The sequence below is a fragment of the Mus caroli genome, chromosome 8, assembly GCF_900094665.2.
Source record: "Mus caroli chromosome 8, CAROLI_EIJ_v1.1, whole genome shotgun sequence".
NCBI lineage: Eukaryota > Metazoa > Chordata > Mammalia > Rodentia > Muridae > Mus > Mus caroli.
The window spans coordinates 50,201,459-50,222,766 of record NC_034577.1 but is presented as its reverse complement, the minus strand read 5'-3'; the positions used below and the strand labels follow the sequence as shown (position 1 = coordinate 50,222,766).

Sequence of the window (21,308 nt, the reverse complement as noted above, 5' to 3'; positions counted from 1 at the left end):
GACACTTCAAAATAGTCCATGCCAATTTTTGCAACAATATTTCGCCAGTAATGATGCTCATTTCAGGGACTTAGTGTAGATAGTCCAGGCTGCTGAACATGAAACAAACAGGATAATTTTTGAGGCTGTTGCGTTTTATTAAATAATACCCAGAGTGTCAAATAAAACAAATCGTAATCCTGGAAAGGTCAACAACTTTTCAACGGACGAATTTCTCATCTCACTTTGAGAGTAATTGCCTCACATGCTTCAGGTTCAAGAAAAGCTTCATTAAGAACAGGGCATTTCACAACAACCCCATTTGCCTTTGAGGCTCAGCAGCCAGAGCCCAGCACTAGGAAGCCACAGGATCCAGGCCTTGGGAGCCAGGACCATCTTGGCAAGAGTCAGTGACATTCAAGTTCAGCCCACAGCTCCCATTTAATACAGAGTAGCTGTCCCTTTGCAGCACAGTGGTAAATATTATCTTTATATAAAAGAATTGCCATTGGTTAAGCTTTCATTGCACTATCTTGATTTCACTCTCCCCCTAGGCTTTAAAATATGCAAGACTAAACATGAGACAAAAATGAACAGTTTATGATGTGTGAAGATTTATATTCCTGGCTCGTTCCTTTAGATGTATAGAGTGATAAAATTCTACTGTACCCAAATCCCTCTGGAAGCCTCCACTCCCCTCCACTGAAGTTTTTCAGTATGCAAGACTTGCTGTTAGCTTTAGCATGAGGTGAGTGTGGAAGGATTCAGGGACACTTTCACCCTGCCCTGTCAATCACCTTCCATTTCACACCTTCTTAAGAGGATATATGGCAATGGTTCTGAAAGTCTATTCCCTGGACCAGCCTACGCATCACTTGGGAAGTTATAAGAAATGCAGGTTCTTAAGCTCTGCCTCAGACCTGCTGGATCAGAAATGAGGACTCCGGTTTTGTTTTTGTTTTGTTGTTTTGTTTATAACACTTATTTAGTTTGTGGGGAGGGTGTGTGCCTGCCATGTCATGAAGGAAATCACAGAGATGGAACAGATCATTAGACTAGATGGAAACTCCTTTATCTATTGTGCCCACTGACCAGTCCCCAGCCAGTTAGGTGATTCTGGCACCTTCTAAAGTCTAAAAGCATATGCTACAAGGGAAAATGCATTTCTGGAATACTAGATTATTAAGCAGTGATGCCTTCTAGGTTGGTAGCAGGGGGAAAATCAGCATATTCCTCAAGTCAGAACACTAGGAAACCTAAAATGGAGTTTGTGGGCAGGTTCCTCTTGACCAAGATATGGGACTCTCCTTTCCTCCTGGCTGACAGGATGGTACAGAAATCTGAAGCCATTTGCTTCATACATTTGCAGGGTAAGAGGGAGACACAGAAGGCCACACCCAAGTTGAGTGTTAGCTCAGCTAGGCAACCTCAGCATCTGTAATGCTGTCAACAGGGAGATGGCTGCCATTCCCAAGGTCAAGTCTAGAAGGGCAACTCCCAGAAAAGAGTTAGATGGGTTTTAATCAGCGCCTTGGGGTTTGAGCAATGGGCATAGTACCTGCTTCTCAGCACCGGAGCAGAGGGGCTGAAAGAGCAGTGGAAGAGTCTTCACCCTCGCATCGGTCATCGGTCATCGAGCCTCTGAAGTACTCACAATGGCCCTCAGCCATTCTACCAGCAGCTGTTAAGACACCAGGATCTTTTGCAAACTTTCTGACACCAGCTATTTCTCCCCCACAGTATTGGTTTCAAGACGAAGAAATAGTTGACAACCCATGGTTTAAAAACCACTGCTCTAAAAAAGAAAGAAAGGAAGAAAGACATCGCTCCAAAGTGCACATTGCAATAAACATACGACCAGCATTATTTTTTTTTTAAAAAATCAACAACACATGTCCTTACTAATGTTGCTGAGTACTTTATGTGTTGGTGTATGTCTTTCTGTCATTTAAATTAAAATCCTAAGATAGCTATAGACCATACGCCAACTCTATTCCCACAACATTCCAGTGCATTTAAAAATCACTTTTATTAAATTTATCTTAATTTCAGATTTGATGATGATTGTCTATAGTTGCAATGTCCAAATGTCATTATTACATTAAAAATATTTTCAAAATTTCAACAAGCATTTTCACTTAGTGGAATTTGATTTAAATCAATGTAAGTGTTTAATGATGGGGTTTCTGTCCTATTCCTGTCCATTTACAGTATGCAAAGACTGGAAACATTACAAAAAATTTAAATAGTGTTTGAAAAAGAAACGTGTGCACTTTAGAAAGATGCAGCCCCTCAGATGTGTGAAAGAACCTGAAACCCCTCCTCTTGAAGCCGGAAGATCTCTTCTTTATAACCTTGCATGTATTGCCAGGTAGGCCACCACACAAGACACTTGGAGACACCCTCCTGCACACACTCCGAATGTGCATACAGAGCGCACGTGCCCACCCGCCCCCATGTCATCTGTAGCCCAGGCAGATTGAGGACGCTGGCAGATGGCAACCGGCCCTAACCTCTCCTGCTCTCTTCCCAAATCAAAACCCACCGTAAACACCACGAAGAGCCAGGAAACCTCACGGCTTTAATCATTTCCTTTCCCCGAGTTCCATGTGGCACACAGGACACTCCGCTTTCCTTTGGGCTTGTCGGCATCTTGCGAGGGGTGTGGGAGAAGAAAAAAGAGAAAAGCCAACTGGTGTCTGCAGAGGCGGGCAGAAAGCTCCCGCCCCAGCCGTGAGGGTCCACCCGCCCCCTCGCTCTCTCTAAGCCAGCCAGCCCTGGAGTCCTCCGCTACTGAACGACTTGAGAGTTGGCGCCACCTGGCTTTTTAAAGAAGAACACAAGGCGGGAGGTAGAGGAGGCGGTAAAGGGTAGGCTCCCTCCTTCCCAGTGCCACCAGCAGGAGACCAAGGATCAGCTGGGGCGCTCTTCACTCTCTCCTTCCCACAAAGTCGGCGCTGGCAGACCACCCCTTAATCCAACGACCCCGACCGGTGCACAAGGCACGTCAGGCTGCTGGAGAGCTACCTCCTCAGCCCTCAACCCCCACCCCACCCACAGAGCTAACTGTGGTACTTAAAGCATTATAGTCAGTAAAATGCCACAGAGCACAGAAGTATGAACGTCTACACCATTCTGCAGAGCCAAGAGGGGACAGAAAAAAGGGCATCCCGAGGTTAGGATCTCCCCCGCTACTTACCACTCACTTGCCACTGTGGCAAGGAATCAGGCTAAAGGAATCCCCGCTCTCCCCCGACAACCTAGTACCTTATTAATTCATGCATGTAAAGGGAATGATGTTTTCTTTAATTGCTCCAAGAGACTAATGAGGAATTTTAATGAAAAGCTAGATCCCTCCCCTTCGACCATACTATGATAGCAAGAAGGTTTAATAAGTCATAGAGAAATGGTAACTGATCTTTATTTGCCGTCTAGTGGCTCATGAATTAGCAGTTTGTGTTTAAGCAGGTGGATTGAACAGTTTCACAGAACGATGGCTAAAATGGCAGAGACGCCTTTATCTAGGGCCCTGGACCCTGGTGCCAATCCTTACCACCAAGAAAGAAACAGAGTTACTATTGTGCGGGTTTTTGTTTGTTTGTTTGTTTGTTTTTGTTTTTGTTTTTTGCCCGCTTCCTTTTAAAATGGTAGAATTTAGAGAAAACCGTTGGAAGTTGTTTTTTCCAACCCAATGTACAGTGCTAGAAATAACACACATACACACACGCGCGCGCGCGTGTAAATAATATGCAGGTGTGATGATGTACACACACAAGGGAAACATGCATCTGCAGTCATCATAAGTCACCCATGCATCTTTAATCAGTTAACAAAGACTTCTGCATTCAGCTTTCATTTATTGCTCACAATATTAGGGACTGTTGTCAGTCTCACACACACTTTACACACAGGAAAAACAGTGCTCAGAAAAATCTCTTCCTTCAAATGTCGATGGCAAACTAAAGTTGCTTAACACTGAGTGTCACCATATCCAGCAAGCATTTGATGGATACCTATTCAGTATCTGGCACTAAATAAAGAGAAAAGATATATTCTACTACCCTCAAGAAACTTTCCTTGAGAAATGACATACCCCTGAGTCTTAATGTAGGATTCTGAGGAGAGGCGGGCTAAATCTTGTAACAGAATAAAGTCTGATGCAGGAGGGAAGTATGAAAGGCAAAATGCACTCAGAGGCAAGAGGAACCAGGCAAAGCTAAGTGATACTGAGTTTTGCTCTCATCCTTTTGCCAGTAAGTTCCTCTATGGCCAATGTAAGCAACTAGTCTGCACTCCTAATAGCTGGGCTTTTAATATCTGTCATTCTAGGACAACATCTGGCAATGGCTCTTGAGACTGGGCAACTCATTCTCATTTTGTTTCTGCTCTCTGATGAAGTGATTCCCTGAAACCTAGTCCTGCTTAGGGTCCTTTCAGCTCCCAAGTCATCCACATGGGTGACTAAAGGAAAAGAACTTCAGAACAGGGAAGGTACCTGGTCCTCTATACATCCCAACTGTTCTTTGAGGCAGTTTGGATTTCAGCCAAGCAGCATCAATCCTGCTTAGTAAAGGCCAATGAGGACAAGGTGGGTAGGAAAGAGGAAGTTGGAAGACAGTTCCTTAAACTGTGCTCTAAGGGAAGATAGTCCCCCAATGCAAGCAAGGGAGCTTTATGACATCATCCTTATGGTGAGTCAACCTTGTTAGCTCCTCTGATTGCCACCCCCACCCCCAGTATTGTAATTTGGGAGTTGACTGTGCTTTGAGAAGGGTCAGTTGAATACTATTATGAATGTTGCTTTACTTAATTTCCCTCCTTATTTGACTTGACTAATGATTATCATCTATCTTACCTTAGACTTCAGTCTTAAAAAAAGCCAAACAGATTTGCTACTGTACTTCTCACTAGGGAACCCATTACTTTGTTCAAAGGTCTCAAATTACAAGCAGAGTTAGTATATTTAAAGAAATAGAATTCTAGCACACATCCTTAATCCAGTACTCCAGGAGGGAGAGGATATCTGTGAGTTCCAAGTCAGACTGGTTTATACAGTGAAACACTGTCTCAAAATGAAACAGAGAGAGGGAGAAGAAAAAGGAGGAAGAAGGAGGGGAAGAGGAAGAAGGAGGAGGAGGAGGTGGAAGAAGAAGAAGAAGAAGAAGAAGAAGAAGAAGAAGAAGAAGAAGAAGAAGAAGAAGAAGAAGAAAGAAGGAGGAGAAGGAGGAGGAGGAGAAAAAGGAGGAGAAGAAGAAGAAAAGAAGAGGAAGAAGAAGGAGAGAAGAAGAAGAAGAAGAAAGAAGGAGGAGAAGGAGGAGGAGGAGAAAAAGGAGGAGAAGAAGAAGAAAAGAAGAGGAAGAAGAAGGAGAGAAGAAGAAGAAGAAGAAGAAGAAGAAGAAGAAGAAGAAGAAGAAGAAGAAGAAGAAGAAGAAGAAGAAGAAGAAGAGGAAGAAGAGGAAGAAGAAGAGGAAGAAGGCACTGGTTGACTTCTGCTCTAAGTTCATGCTCCTGAATCTAAAACCATTACCTTCTGCATCTATTATTTATAACATGAAATAGAAAGCCATGTAAGGCCTGCAGATTATTGGAGTGGCAGGNAGAGGNAGACAGAGATGTGACCTGTGCTGACATAAGCTTACAGCAGAGACTAGTAGGCCCCATTTCTGTAATAAATTTCTGGAAAGAATGTGATACTGTGTAGGAAGCCAACCTGGGATTTCCAGCTGGGTGACCTGAGGAAGCCTCTTTGGGCCCTGCATCTCATCTGTGGGATAAAGGGGCTAAAACACCCTAAAACCCTTCCACGGATCCTGTTGTTCTCAGTCCTTCACATAAGAAGCTCCACCTTCCGCCAGATGTGAGCATGAGGTTTATTAAATATTGATAAATACAATATCAAAGAAAATGGGGAGAGAATTCGGGTTTGTGGGCCAAGGAGTTCATCTAGGTGGAAAAATTAATATTTATGTTTAAGTGCATATATATTTTATATGTGAATTTACGTACATGCATACTTATATCTAGAGAGGCTGAAACTGGAGAAAGTGGCTGGCTATTGAATGCAATAGGTCAGTGGCGAAGCCAGGTCTGAAGTACAGATTTTGTGAGTGCTGGCATGGTAATTGGCCTGCTGGCCCTGTGTATATCTTATATGCCGCTAGAGAGCTGGAAGATTTGATAAGATTCGTGGTTAATCAGCTCCATGTGTGCTGTGGTTCCTTCCCCACCACCATCAATATTGTGTTAGAAAAAGCTGCATGTCCTGGCGACAGCATGAATCTTCTTTAAAATGGGAGTCCTAAGAACCCACCCCTGCCTCTAATACTCACTCTGCATGTAAATTCGCCGAAGGATAATATCCTGAGATCATTTTTTTTCCCCAGAGGTGTTGAAAGGAGTCCATTTATAGAAGGGGCTAAAGAAGAGGAAACTATCTCCTGTCTCCCACCAGGCTGCTGTGGGATGGTGAGCCCTGCTCACAGTCAGTCTGGGAAGGAGGCTGTTTCCAGCTCTGCCCTAGCTGTGTGCCCTGGGCAAAAATACCTTTGCCTTTTGGAGGGGGTCTTAGCGTCTGCAAGAAAAGTCAGAAGTCGAAGCAGATCAGTTTAATGAATCATATTGTTTTGGGATTTTCCTTGACCGAATTCCTGAAGCAATTTACCTGAACTTCTAGCCAACCATCTGCTTCTCTCTGCTGGATAACTTAGGAAGGAAGGAAGGAAGGAAGGAAGAGAGGAAGGAAGAGAGGAAGGAAGGGAGAAAAGAAGTAAGTAACTTGGGGGTAGTTGTCTAGATAATAGTTTCAAAAAAGTTTTGAACTGATATTGCTTAGACAAAAATTGAAAAGTGTATTATTGTCTTTATTTGGTTAGTTCAGCGTCACGGGATAAATAGGAAACACTTTCTACAGGGAGAGCCATGAGCTAAGGGGAAGAGAGCAGCCAGTGTATCTTAACCTTATTTTTAAAAGTGGTTACCAACAGAAAAGTGTGCATCTGCAGGAAAAGGGCACTGTGTTTTAGCATCTATAAATCTGATGATGATGCGCTCACTCTGTCACAGTCCCTTCTGGGTTCTGGTCAACTTACAACCTCTCCATCTTGTCTGGAGAGCCCGTTCATCCTCAAAGCCCCTTCCTAGTTGAGATTTTGTTCCCGAAATGCTTTAGGATAGCCCTAGCTGCCTCACATGAAGGCAAACCGCCCTAGGTAACCTGAGCCTGTGGTTCCCTCCCATCTGGGGGAGGAAAAAAGGTGGGGGGTGGGAGATCGGAAGAAAAGAGAAAAATACTGAGAAACATATTTTGGCAGACAAGGCCTTCGGAGACTACCATGTGCGCTCCATATTGAGCAAGCCCAGGTCTTTGAAGTTTTTCTGAATGTAAAGGCATTATTCTTTCTCAAACTGTGGCTAAGTAGTACAGACGTTAAAACAATGAGGCCAGAAGGCGCAGACGCGGGACTAAGAGTTTAATTCGTCCTTCACCCAAGTGTCTGCCACCAGTTAGATCCCCAGTTTGTACCCAGGCAGGGTTGCCAACCCCTGTGCAGCCTCTTCAGACCCAGGTTTGTCTTAGAGCCAAGTTGAGAAGTAAGTACTTTTCCAAACGCTGGGGGAAAACTTCCCAGATGTTTCCTGTGCTACGAAAAGAAGCTCAGGTTGGATCTGAAACATTTTTCTTACAACAGCGGGGCGGGTCACAGGGCCAGCTAGGCGCCCCCGCAAGCCCGGTTCCCCAGAGAGCTGAGGGGTGCGACCCAGCCTCTGTACCCCCACGCGCACTCACCCCTGATCACTGGGAGTCCCACCCCCCACCGCAGAGATACACACAGCGGGAGGGAGTACAGGTGACTGTGTTATTATATGTGGAATTATGATCACATCCGAATATCTCTAGTACATCTACTCTAATCTATGATGAGATTTTAGTTATCAGGCTCCTATTATAAAGTATCATTTGTCTCCTGCCCCACCGCAGGGCAGACCAAGACAGCTTAGGTAAAAACGAAGGACTAGATCCACTTGCGGTCTTGAGATTTCCATCCCTCAGCCGGTGTATATTTCAGAGGTGGGTGGGACAAGAGGAGTGAGGATCACAAACACATAATACTGGTCCCAGGTGACCTGAGGCTGTACACACTGGGTTGGCCAAGGTCTCCTAACTAGGAGAGTGTCCAGCTCCAGGTGCTTCCGGGTCTCAGCAAGCACTTCCGGGCGGTGTGGCCATCCTGCTTAGGATAAGTGAGGTTGGATTATCACTCAAAGTAAAGGACTTTGTTTTCAAAGGGCTTGCTGGCACAAGTCATGTGGCACAACACTGTCCAGGTGGACCACACCAGAACATCCTTTAATTCAGAAGAAACTCCACAGCTCAGGGAGCTGTGCAGCCAGGAGACTGTGTCAGCCTTCCTGTAGCTGCTCCCTTCCTCGCTGGAGCATATCTTAGACTGTCTTTCCACAGAGTAAATTCACTGGACCCAAGATGAATGGGTTTTCTACACGCGGGCCTCTGGAGATGTCCCTGTTCTTAGACATCTGGATTATGCTTGGACTTGGGTCCATCTGGCCTTGCTCCCTCTGACCTTTTGGGGTCCAGAAATCCACACAGTGGTCACAGTAATGTCCTGCCAGCTAGAGCAGGCTCCTTCCATACTAGGTGTGAGTTACTTAGCGGGAACTGGGGTTTGGGGAGGTATCTAGTGGAAGGTGGGAGAGGGTCCTCTTGAGATGCTCGCAGTTCTCTTATGAGACCAGGAAACGAACTGCACAAAAATCTGTGGGTCCTTGTGGGCCTCTGCTTCTGTTCCCTCAACAATAACAATTGTCCCTTCTTACTCAGAAGTCCCATCGGCCAAGGCCAATAAGGATCATCACTGTAGCCTACTGTGTGCGCAGATCTTTGTCAGGCCTTCTAGGGAAACAAGGTCAGTTTCCCAGTGCATGAGTCTGGCTCAGGCACCCACTCAATTTATTTTTTTTTCCTGTGATTATTTTTTCTGGAATGAATCAAAGGTGTACAGAGAATGCGTGTACTGTGTGCTTAGACTTCCTCATTAGCATGGCTTCCTCCTTCTGACCCCTCCTCAACCTGGCTTTCTATGCAGGAGGAGACTTGGAATTCTCTTCCTGGAGGATGGACAGGGAAACTATCAGTCCAGGTAAGCATGGGAGCTGTGGTCTGGAGAATTGAAAGAAGGAAAATCATCTCCAAATGCAACCAGCCAGATGTGGGCAGAAGCTGGGAAGAGAAGAGGAGATCTGAAAATCCCCAAGTTGGCAGGCAGCGCACCACCGCGTGGGGAGGTGTGGGAAGCAGTCAACATTTGGAGCCTTGGAATCAGAAGTTCGGGCAGCTGTTAGATAACTTCCTGATTTGCAATAAAGTTCACATGACCAAGAAGATGTTTTCCATGTTCGGTTGCCGGGTTCCTTTCCTCACTCTCTTACAAGCTTAGGGGAGTCCTGATTGAATGGTGGTACTGACCAGATGTGGACCTAAGTCCTTGAGGCTGAGACTGTGTTCGCCTACAGGGGCAGTGGCAAGCTTACTGGTGGTTGTGTTCTCAAACAACCACCCCCGCCAATAGGAAATCCTGGCGTTCCCTTTCTAACCTTCAGCCTATATGGTTCCTGACCCTCCGCAAACAGTCTAAAGTTTAAAATGGAAAAAAAAAATCATCTATGTGAAGTTCCAGGCGGCTTCCTAGGCCGGCGCCTTCCGGCTGCAGCAGCCTTGTTGCTGGAATCATGCATAATTAGGGTCTGACCACTATGGAAATACAAACAAGATGTTTACTTTCCTTATGAAGAGAAAAAAAAAAAAGAAAGAAAGAAAGAAAAGGAGGCCTGGCTTTCAAAGAGGGAGGCCTTAAGAAGCAGTGCACGTCTAAAGAGCACAATACCTGTGTCTTTGAACTCTTCCAGGAGGGCTGAGGACAGAGAGGCTCAATTCTGATCTAGGGGTCACCACTTAGCCTGTGTTTCTCAGTGCAGCCCTCGGAGAGTGGGGGTGGAGGTGGGGTGGGGGACAACATCCGCATGTGTCACCACTTGATTCCTTTGGCCAGCTCAACTCCAGACCTCTCTTAATCTCAGATTTCCTAGTTATGGATTTGCAACTGTCCTGGAAGGCAGAGAAGACAGAGAAGAGGAATCCATCCGCGCACCTAACTCCCATGGACCACCCTGTGGTGGGGCACCAGAACGTGGACTTCTTCGAAGATCAAACCTTACCCAGTAAGATTGGGAAATGCATTTGGGAACATTTTGAGTTAGTGTGGTACCAGGGAAAGACTATAATTCATAGTCGAGGGCCTGAGGGTCAAGGGAGAACTGTGGGTCTAGCAGGCCACACCCTCATACCGGAATTTTATCTGAAGACTTGAAAAAAAACTGAACAGGGGTGAGAATAGGTGGTCAAGAGGCAGCACTTTGGTGTTGCTGTTTTGTGAAATAGACAAGGAATCCACAAGTCAGTCTAGAAGCCAAGACCCAACCCCACCGGCATCCATCCATAGCCGCTCAGTCGGATGAGCGATTCTCAAAGAAGTTATCAGTTTTACAAGAATGGCACGAATCTGTCCACTCTCCTGACAGCTTTTAGGACAGTACTATTATTAGTAAAGATTTACACTAAATCTGTTGCAGAAGAAAAAAAAGAAACAAGAAACCTCAGTAATATGTTTCCAAAAACATACCAGAAGTGTCTTCAACAGCATGCTGCAGCGCAGACCACAAACCCCAGAGAGCGGAGCCCACCAGTGAGCTCACCTCGTGCTCCAACTGGAGGAGGCCTGAGAAGGAGCTGTGATTCCCAACCTTGGCCAGAGCCTGGAGCGGCAACTGTTTTACTCATTTTGGATTCGTTCTCTGGGGACTTGGCTTAAGAAATCTCTCTGGTCATTAGTAAATTCAATAAGATCACTCTGGCCCAGATCACCCCAGTAGCCGGCAGCCCAGAGGCTGTATAGGCCAGTGGCTCTGCCTGCTCCTGCGGTACCCTGAGGGGAGTGCCTAGACTGAACCGGTGGGTGACGCCAGGGCTTTCTTTTCCCAGCCAAGCCTCCGCCCGACGCTATTCCCTGTCCATTGCCAAGGGTAGAGAGCCTGCAGGAGTATGCAAACGTGCAGTTCCCAGGCAAAGTAAAGTTAAAAAAACAAAACAAAACAAAACAAAACAAAACAAAACAAAACAAAACAAAACAAAACAAAACAAAACAACCTTCAAAATAAGAACAAGAAAATTGGGTCCAAGGAAGCAGACGGAGAAAAGTTAGAGTACGCTGCGGAAACTCCCGGGCAAAATTACGCACGCTTTTAAATAAGTTGGGCAAGTCTTTACTTTCGCGTTTTCGGTTCTCTCTCTTCATGGTTTCTTGCTCTCCTTTAAATTTCCCCTTTTGGTAGGCTTGGCTTTTTGTTTCCAGACAGTTGCAGGTCCCATGGGAAGCCAATCTGAGAGGAGGGAAGATAGAGTTTAAATTAGCATCTTCCAGTTTCAGGGCTTTGAGTCTTCAGCCTGCGTCAACACTTCCAGGAAGTAGCAGAAGCCGCGGCAGAGGAGAATGAGAACCTTCCTGAACTACACTCCCACCTGCCTGCCAGTTAGCCTAATGTCGCCGGTGAGCTAGAGAATCCGTATTGGTGAGTGGAGGAAAATAAACCACCATCTTCTCTCTTCTCGCCATAGAAACTATAAAATGCATTAATACCGCCTCGTGTGATTATAAAGTCCCATTAAATAAGCACTCATTTAGCCTCCTCCAGGTTTGGCTTAGTGCTACAGGAATAACTAGAGCTCAGAGACTTAGTTGCAAATTACACACACACACACACACACACACACACACACACACACACACACACACACACAGCTTTTATACACAAAGGGAAAAAGATGGTGTAATCTGGTTGAATCTGGCTTCAGGGACGATTCATGTCTGACCTAACAGAAGAATAAGAGGGTAGGTTCCTTTCCCCAGTCCCTCATTTGCTCTCCAACTTTCCCTTCTCCTTTTTTGTTTTTGTTTTTGTTTCCTCAATAGTGGGCATCAGGAATGTGGGGCTGGCCATTGTGGTAGTGCATGCCTCAACACACACACACACACACACACACACACACACACACACACCACTCACCAACCATCTTCATTCATATAACCAACATGGGCTACATGAATTCTCATTTTAGAAACCCCCAAAGTGGCTGTTGATGGTTAGAGAGTGCAGATCTGTCCAGAGACCATATCTTTGTAGGGATGGAAAAAAGAGGAAATAACTTCCTTCAAGAAATTCCAGGTCACACCGCCTCTCCCTGAAGGAAGAAATACACTTGCTTTCCTTTCTAGCTTTCAAAGTTCTGTGTCAGTCCTTCTACATTCCACAGACTCCTCAAACTCAGGACCTAACAGCACTATCTGCACAGATCCCCTCTTTAGATAAGAAAGATGTATGTGATGTGTTGAAGCAGCTACTGCATGTGGACTGCCAAGTCAATCTGCAGATAACCACGTCTGAGAAGAGCCCCTCCTAGGGCTTCTTTCCCAGAATCCCACACTCTGCTCTCTCCCAGTTTGAAGTAGGCAACTACTTCTGTTTACTGGACAAACTCCTGGCCCTTATAAGTGAAAAACAAAAACAAAAACGTTAAGGTAGCATTTGTACATTAGAGCCAAGTAAATTGCCTTCCGGACCTCTCCAGTGTTGAGATGTTCCTGCCCCCAGGCTGAAGAGGGAGCTTTGGGCTCAGTTTAATCGTCAGGAGCAGAAACTCAAGTCCAATTTGAGTTTCTATCATTTCCAACCGCAGTGAAATGGTGAGGAGGAAAGAAGTAGCTCTCTGGGGAGCCATTAGACTCTGGGTTCCTCTGGTTGATGAGAGATCTGAGTAAATGACTCTGCCATTCGGCATGTGGGGACTGCAGTTTAAAATGTGTCACAAAAGTCTTCAAAAAGTCCTAGGACAGGATTTCCATCACCCAGGGAGCATGCAGAAGATACTCATGGGAGGTATTTCAAGTTCCTCTCCCTGTGACCAGGAGATCTAGCCCAGACTACAGTACTCTGAAAACCATGCTGTCCTAGGAATCTGGGAGTCTCTTTGGATGCACATATTCTAGCTAGGGCTGTTCTTTTTGTACTGCCACCAAGTCCTTTTGGGCATAAAGCATTTAGAAATGTCCTCCCCATAGCTTGTGAAGATTAAACAACAAGAGCCTGTAAAATGTTTGGCACTTAATAGGCACTCCTTAAAAGTTAGTTCCTTTCCTCTATGTCCTGAAGGTTGGGGGTGGGCAAGACTTTATTACTCCTCCAGATGGAGGAACTGAGGTGGGGTTGTGGAGGAGCTGCAGAGGAGCACTAACTTCCCTGAAATCCTTCCACTGAAACCCAAAGGCCTCCAGACCTACTACGATGGCAGGCTCAGCAGTTTCCTGAGATGGTGAGGGCTAGTACCGAGGTGTATAGTGTTTCATTCCAGCCCTATAGGCACCATAGCTGGGCTTTCAGAATGCCACTGCCATAGATGATCTAAATAATTATTTCTCCCTCCTAGTTATAGCAGATAAGAACCAGAATAAGGGGTGGGGGACACTGCATTCTGTGCCTTCAGAAACCCTTAGTGCCCAAGTGCTACCCACTGGGCCTGGTGCCCATGAAGAGAAAGGATGTCCACAAGCTGTTACTAACGAGGTTTTAGGTTCCATGCCCTGAACAAGGACATGGCCCTATTTGTTTATTTCTGTATTTATTGCTGTTGGGGAGAGAATCCAGGGCTTTGCTCATGCCAAAGCAAGCGCTGTCATTATTTCAAGTCACCAATCTAATGTCAGCTTTTAAGAGAAGCCACACCTGTCCCTGAGCCCTGTCTTTCAATGGCTGGGCATTCCTACCCCCCCCCCCCACACACACACTTTAAAAAAGACTTTCACTAGACCTGTGTGCCCAGCACTTTATTAAGCTGGGGCAGGGTGGTCAGTCTGAGGAGGAGAGAAGAAAGCAACAGTCTTCAAGGCTGCAAGAACTCTTCTCGGGATCTGGCGTGCTGTGGGAGGCCTGGCTTGGTGCATGGGAGTATTTAGCAGGTTCCGTGCCATTATTGCCTAACAGGGTGTGAAAAGTAATATGGACGTGAAATACTGTGGGAAAAATGGAGCTTTTCCAAGCAGGCGGGGGTGGGGGGGCTCTGGCTAGCCTGAAGGGACCAGAATCCCTAAGCCCCTTTGTGGTGCTCCAGGAGTTGTGAACAGGAAGGCAGAGGAAAGGCGGCGGTGGGGGTGGGGGTGGGGGTGGAAGGGGGAGAGAAAGGCAGAGAGGTGAGCATTATGAGCACTCTAGTGGCAGATGGGGACCCATGTGACAGCTGGGAACAAAGCTCTGCTTCCTGCACTCCTCAACTGCATCTTATGCGTGAATGTATATAAAAGATGAAAACAATATTTTATCCTGTTAAAAAGCCTGTCAATCCAGCAAGGGCCCCGAGAAAAAGTATGTGGGGGCTTCCTCAAGAGGTGGAGATGAAAGCCGAGTGGAAGGCCAAGACACTAAACTGATGAAAAAGTTTCAACCCTAGATCTAGAGCACTCAAACCTAGCTGCCTAGGCAGTGCCCTGTAGACAAAGGCTCCCCCAAATTCTGACAGTAATATCTCTACCTCCAGTACACTTAGAGGGGTTCTGGTTTTCCTACCTTGGGCCTCAGCAAATCCTACCTCAGGCAATAGAGGGAGCCAGACCTCTCACCTTCTCAACAAACCTTGAGAGGTGCGATTTCCCCCACCCCCACCCCCGACTTGGGGGATGGGGAAATAAAGACACAACACTTTCCTCCCCACCCCACCCCTACCCCCGTGCAGAAGAGCACATAGATGCAGTGCGAGATTATTCTCAACCTTTTCGCATCCCTGGGCATCCCTGCCTCTGTCCAGACAACCATGTGCTCAAGAGCCTGGAGACAACTCCTCCACATTCAGTTGAGGAAGCAAGGGAAGAGACAGGCACAGGCGCTGTTGTTCCCCCAGCTGGCTTCTTTCCCCACCCGTTTGAAATCCTTCTTACAAGCACAGGACTTCATCAGGCTGCATCGCAGCACCCAGGCCGTGATACAGGTGCTTGCAGATGGTAACAGCTAGCACCAGGTTTGAAAATGGCCCCCACAGCATGTTATTCTATCTTAACAAGTATTCAGTCACTCTTCAAAAGTGAGCGAGACGGCAGTCATTGGCTTTCTCGTGCAAATAACTCCACGTTCTAACGAACAACAAACCGAAGCTATAGGAGAAAAACAGCGAGGGCGTGATTGGGATGCGTAAGGAGAATCAGAATCAGAAACGAACGCTCGCTCCCTTGTGTAGGCCAAAAACCGACTGTGATTTGTTGACCTCCAACTTCCATCCCGAGGCCTGAAGTTCCAAAGTCACACCTTGTGCTCCCGCTCTCAGGGAGCACGAAGGACCAACGGCCGCAACACCCGCGGCCCCGGGCAAACGGGCCTCCTGGGAGAGCCGAGGCCGCAGGTCCGGAGCTCGCAGCTTCTTTCCCAGAGACTCACGCGCACAGCCCAGGCTCCTTCCTCCCCTTCCCTCCGGGGTGAGCTCACTTCCTCCAGAGGCGCCGCTCCATCCCCCTCGCCTGTATCCCGCTCCGGCCTCCAGACGCTGCCCGGCCGGCGGCGACTACCAGCCCGGCCTTCACCCTTCTCCTTTCTCCCCCTAGGGGCTTGTCGGGCGCACGCCCCAGAGCCGGGTGGAATTCCTTCTGGAAAAGAGCGGAAGTAGAAACCCAGTAGAATCCAGAGAAAGCTGCTTCTCGCAGCTCCCGGCTGAAGGCCAGGCCTGCGTTCTTTTGGATGCCCATTTGACTCTGGACCAGGGCCTGAGGCTCTTTCCCTTCTTTCTTCCTTTCTGCCCCGCCCCCTTCCACCCTGTTTCTCGCTTCAGTTCATTCGTGTTTTAAAAAATTCATATGTAAGAACATTAAAAAGAAAGAGCAATTTCGCATTTAAAAGTCAGTAGCAGCAGAGGGGGAATTACAAATAGGATGGGGTTTAATTAGCTGGTAATACTCCTCTCATGCCCTATAATTAAACAGAGATTCATTCTAGTGGCGCTTCAGGGCCCACAAGTGATTATTACAAGCATATTTTACGTTTACATTAAAACTCTGTCCCCGGAGTGTAGTACGGGATCTGACTGAACTGAAGCACGGGGGCCAGAGCGCGGCTTTTCAGAAATGGAAGGCTGGTTCCTTGGTTGATTTTCCCGCCCTGTCTTGTTGATTCTGAGTGCCCCTTCACACCCCCCCCCCCAAACCTGAGCACCTACACCCTCGGTCCCTACTGAGACCCACAGTGCGCGCCTGGTGGGGGCTGTTTGTGCAAAACAAGAGCCACTTAGCGAGGGGGCGCCTCACTGTGTACAAAAGCATCCCCAGTACAAACTCAGAAACCTCAGCTCACACCTAAACATTCCCCAGCCCTCTCCTCCTTGCCATTTCATCTGTTTACATTTCTTACAGGTTTCTTATTAATCCATTTTAGTCCCCAAGCAGGCCCACAGCCTCTCTCCAGCCTAAAGGCAGGACCAACAGGCAGGACCAACAGATCAGTACCTAGCTGGCTGAGACTGGCAGTCCTCTGGACCCATAGTTCTATGGCCACTTCAGCGACTTCAGGCTTTAAAGGAAGCCAGCACTTGTGCTGTCACCAGATTCAGCATCTTTGAATTAGAACTGTTTTCTTCTTAGAGAAACTATTCTCTTAGCCCCAGGCGAGACAGATCCAATTCCCCTAGGCTGGCTCCGTAGAATATTAGGCAGCATGAAGTATCTGTGGTGTGAAAAAGCAACAGGCTCCAACAGCTGTCTTGGAACAGAATAAAGACGTTCAGGAAATGGTGGAGATAGGGATGCTCAGTCATCTGACCCCCACTGCATTTCCATCTTCCCACCTAATTCTCTGTTCTGCCTCCCCCTTAAAACAGTTCCTGTTAAAACATCCTCTTTATTTATCTTTAATAAACAAGAGTTCCCTGGAAATAACTACCCACAGAAGGAAGAGGAACCCTCTGCTCTCATCTCCACTAATTAATGAGACTTGCTGGTCTAGAACTAGGACCATCTTCAAACCTATCATATGGATAGATGTGGCTAGACCAGATGAAATCTGCAAGTCCACACCTACCGCTGAATTTAATTCTTTTCTTCTGTAGTCTATATGTATATATGCACAAAAGTGCAGGTGTTCAGAAATGTACAATATACTTTTGTGTATATATAACATTTGTAACAGTCTGTGCCAAGATGCAGAAGAGAACAAATTCTGAGAGCATCCTCTTTGGTTGGTCCTTAGTGACTAGACCTCCCTTCTGGGACTAGGGTGGAGACCTCCAGGGTGGAAAGCCTGAGGGTGGGGGTGGGTAAGTAAGTCTCCTAAGGATAGCTGTCATCCAGGTCTAGTCACAGTCACATGATTCATTAGAATCCTTAATCCTCATGAGAAGACTAGCATCAGACCCTCTGACCCTGCCAGTGAAACCTCATAAAACTGGCCAAGATGCTAGCCAACATACGCACATGTTAATTAGAGTGACATGGTTCTTTGGCATCTAGTCTGATGAACAGCTTTGGGGCTTCAGGGGGCAGAAGGTTTGGGGTCCCTTTCACCACCAAATGCCCTTTGGTCCCACCAAGGCATCAGTTGGACACAATACATGATCTGAAATCCAGTCCACTTTACTAGATAGCTTACCTTCAGCACCTAAGGCAAAACTCTGCCCCTGGATCCCTAAGAGCAACAGGCAAAAACCTAAAAACCTAAAGGAAACAAAAACCTTTGTTGTTATTATTAATTCTGTGTGCTTTTGTTAGGCAGGGCTGGGGGACAGTCCAAAGTGAAAACAGACACATTTTTGTTACTATTAAATGTGTAGATACTTAGCAGCCCCCTCCCTCCATGGCTATAATCTTCCCACGGACTGAAACTGTTTCCAATATCGTTACATCAAGTGTAGAAGATGGTCCAATGAAGAGGGGCAAAGGCTAGTGTCAACTTCACTATAATTCTGATGCAGTACTGGAAGTCAAACCACATCCAGGAAACAGGACTACTTCATCTCTTGCAATGTTTCCTACCCGTGACATGCTTTTTTTTCTCTCTCTCTTTTAAAAAATATGTCTCCATCTCCATCTCTCAACCAGACAACAGTAAAGATAAGCCACCATCTAGGTTAGATTCAGGAGCTAAGACCCTTAAACTTTTCCCAAGACCACATAGATGTAGATGAAAATGTTGTTCTTTCTGCAAAAGAGGAAAGATTTAGAGGACCTTAAGAGAGACAAGAGCATTTTCCTTACTTTTAATAAAAACTAATCACCTCTGCTTTATCTTCCTTTCACGTGTTGTGTGTGTGGGGCTAGATGTCCCTGGTGGCCAAACCCAGGGACTTAGGCACACTGGGCCAGGGCTTTACCACCCTTACCACTGATCATTCTAGCTCGTCAACTTCTGTTAAGTTGTAAATAGTAAAACTCCTGAAAGTTTGCCTGGTTATTACATTGCTGAATTTATCTCGATTATTTTATAGTGAATATGTATCATCTAATCCTTTGCCTACCCATTTATAACCTGTGCAAATTAACTGCAGATGAGAACATTGTAAAAACTCTTTTATAATAAGAGAGAATTTATTCATGGCTTATTTGATGCGTAGCAATTTAGCTGTTTCCAATTTGGAGGGATGAAGGGATAGATTGTTGGGAAAGGGAATACTCAGCTTGTGCAAGGTCTGAGACTTAATCCTAAGCACCCCAAACAACACAAAAACAAAATCCATTTGAGTTGGAGGGAGGGCCACACTAAAATACAAAAAGCCACTTCCACAACTCTAGACAGGGTTTTACAGTCTCTATCTTTCTCTCTCTGCCTTTCTCTCTTTCCTTGCTGTTTACCACCACTCACAGAGCAAAGACAGTCCAGTGTGTGATCAGTTGTTCTGCATATACCCTTGCGCTGTAAAATTTAGATTACAATCCAGATATAATCTGATACCATGACTAGACTGTATTTTCTGTGAGCCTCTTCCAAGCCTCCAAAGATCTCCTCCACCCCCATCTACTTCCATTAGCTGAGGAGGGAGATTTTTCAGTGCTAGAACCATAGAAATGACACTCCTTTTGGGTTCTCCATGTATTAGAAAGCTCAGAGAAGATTCACAAGCAATGAACAATGGTCGAAAAAAAAATAGCCGGAAAGAATTTTTGCCTGCGTATCTTGTATATGTTTTTGACTCACAAGAACATCATGCATGCCTTTTCATTAAATGTATCTCACGTATTAAATGTATTTCATTAAATGTATCTGCTAAGATGGTGCAGACGTGTAATCCCAGCACTTGGGAGATAGTCATAGGAGAAATGTAAGTTTAGCTCAAAGTCAATCTGGATCACCGGGGTGGATCCTTTCTTTACAAGCAAAAAAAATCCAAGTAAGAGCATCTCATGGGGACATACAGTAGCATATTTGGCACCTATCATATACTGAAGACTAGTTGCTATCTGAGTAGACTCTAGGAACTAAAAACATATAACACACCTTCGTTTGTTTGTTTGTTTGTTTAATGGGTTCTAAATTGAAAATATGACCAGAAAAATGCTACTTTTATGAGAAAAAAAAAACATTTTAGATGGGAAAAAAATGCACAATCTCTGATGTCTCCAAACAGGGGACCAGCCCGTTTAAAGTCACTTGCAGCTCCAGTTAAGATACTGGGAGGGCAGGCTTGAAGGATTGAGAGTCTTTAGTGCCACAGGGAAAGACTACATTAAAATTTAGGTTTGAGTCAGGCACAGTGAGAAGCCTATAATTTGAGTGCAATATAACTGAAAAGACAGTCTCTAACAGATGTTTTGTAATGAAAAAAAAATTGTTTTTGAAGAGCCTTGCCTAGAAAGGGCTTCCTCTCAGAGAACCAGCACCCAGTTCTAGCGCTCAGAGTGGGCTGCACACTTTACCTCTTTGCCAGAACTCTAAAGGGGTAAAAGTTGGGCAACTACTTCTTGGGAAGGAAGACATAATGCTCTAAATGTGTGTGGTTGTGTGTGTGTGTGTGTGTGTGTGTGTGTGTGTGTGTGTTTGTTTTCAGAGACAGAGCTTTGCTATACAGTCCTGACTGGTCTGGAACTTGCTGTGACCTGACAGGCAACCTTTGGGAATTCTCCTGAATCTACTTTTCATGTGCTTGGATTGTAGGCTTCTCACCATGCCTGGCTCAAAGCTAAATTTTTAAAAAGAAGAATAAAAGCCGTCAAAACTAAGGGTGAATTCCGAAATCAAAGGAACCAACTAAATGCTTGGGACTGGATAACCATTCACTTTCATTACTTCCAGGTAATTAAAGAGGGCTCCCATGCCCAAAATATTTTAATTTAGAACTGCTGTGGTCCTTAAGAACATGCAAATAAACAAACCCACTCTGCTAAGGACACTGGCCCTGCAGCTCACTCTGATGTTTATGTCTCCAAAAGTTTTTCATGTTGTATAGTCCTGGCTAGTAAACAACCTGAACTGCTCTAGTGGCAAAGGTCAAACTGCAAAATGAAAGGGACTTAAAAAGAAACCGTCCTAGTTAAAGATACAGTACGTGGAAAAAACAAACAAACAAACAGGGAATAAACTCCCGCTCTGTCCATTTCTGTGAATCAGTGGATCCTGTCCCAGACATAAAATTGGGTTGTTTTTCCCCCACAAAACAGGTGCTTACATGATTTCTAGAGGACACTAGGAGGAATCTCATACAGTGATCAGGAGAAAGTATGGGGCTGAGATCCCAAAAGGTAGCAATAGAGGGGAACAGTTGAGGTAGGAAGGAAATGAAGGGGGAATTGAAGGAGCCCTTGGTTTCCCCCAGCTGTTGGAACATATGGTGCCAGGGTTTTTCAAAGATGACAAAGGATGATGAAAAAAACTCCTTTCCCCACTTAAGAATGCCTTCCCTACAAATAAAGGTAAGTCTTCAGGCTGAAATCCCCTCCCACGGGGAATAAACAGAGGTTACTAATCTTTTTTCATACTTTTGGTAAAAGTAACAGGGTGATTATGAAAGCAACAGAAGGGTACAGGGTGTGTGTGCTTAAAAAAAAAAAACTAAAAAACTCCCTCCAGGATCAGGCCAGACCCTGGGTGGGACTATCCTATCGGGTTCTCCATATTTCATGTTTTATAGACAGTCTTTTTCCTAAAGGATATACTTTCATTAGGGCTATAAATGCTCTAGCAGATGAGAGAGGGAAAGGTGTGTGTGTGTGTGTGTGTGTGTGTGTGTGTGTGTGTGTGTG

The 21,308-nt window shown here is 45.7% G+C and overlaps 1 long non-coding RNA gene across 1 annotated transcript in view; it reads right to left on the bottom strand.

Moving 5' to 3' along the window:
- Positions 1 to 800: 800 nt before the first annotated feature.
- Positions 801 to 21,308, bottom strand: part of LOC110300803 — a 23,863-nt gene continuing 3,355 nt past the window's right edge. Inside the window, exons 3-5 of the long non-coding RNA XR_002378633.2 lie at positions 11,321 to 11,433; positions 2,525 to 2,631; positions 801 to 1,660 (exon numbers count right to left, since the gene is read on the bottom strand). This is a non-coding gene — a long non-coding RNA (uncharacterized LOC110300803). The remainder of the gene's footprint in view (positions 1,661 to 2,524; positions 2,632 to 11,320; positions 11,434 to 21,308) is intronic.